This window comes from Phalaenopsis equestris, unplaced genomic scaffold, assembly GCF_001263595.1.
Source record: "Phalaenopsis equestris unplaced genomic scaffold, ASM126359v1 Scaffold000002, whole genome shotgun sequence".
Classification (NCBI taxonomy): domain Eukaryota; kingdom Viridiplantae; phylum Streptophyta; class Magnoliopsida; order Asparagales; family Orchidaceae; genus Phalaenopsis; species Phalaenopsis equestris.
In genome coordinates this window covers 13,257,981-13,258,240 of record NW_018164444.1, presented here as the reverse complement: position 1 = coordinate 13,258,240, position 260 = coordinate 13,257,981, and positions in this window count along the sequence as shown.

Here is a 260-nt window from a genome sequence, read left to right as displayed (position 1 = left end):
AGAACAGAAACAGGTGAACGAATACGCTTCTGTGAATCGGAAGAACTGATGGCAGCGAAGGGTTCAGGCGGGGAACCTGCTCTTGGGGTGCCCTACCACTATGCCTCCGGCGTTGCCGGGGTTGACGGATATGCCCAAGGTCCGACTCCCCAGCCTGTATTCTACGTGACGCAGCACCCGCATCAAGCTGGGATGATCCCGCCGAATGCCGTCTTTGGAGATCCAAAGGGCATCCCGCTCCAGCAGACGATGTTCCGGGA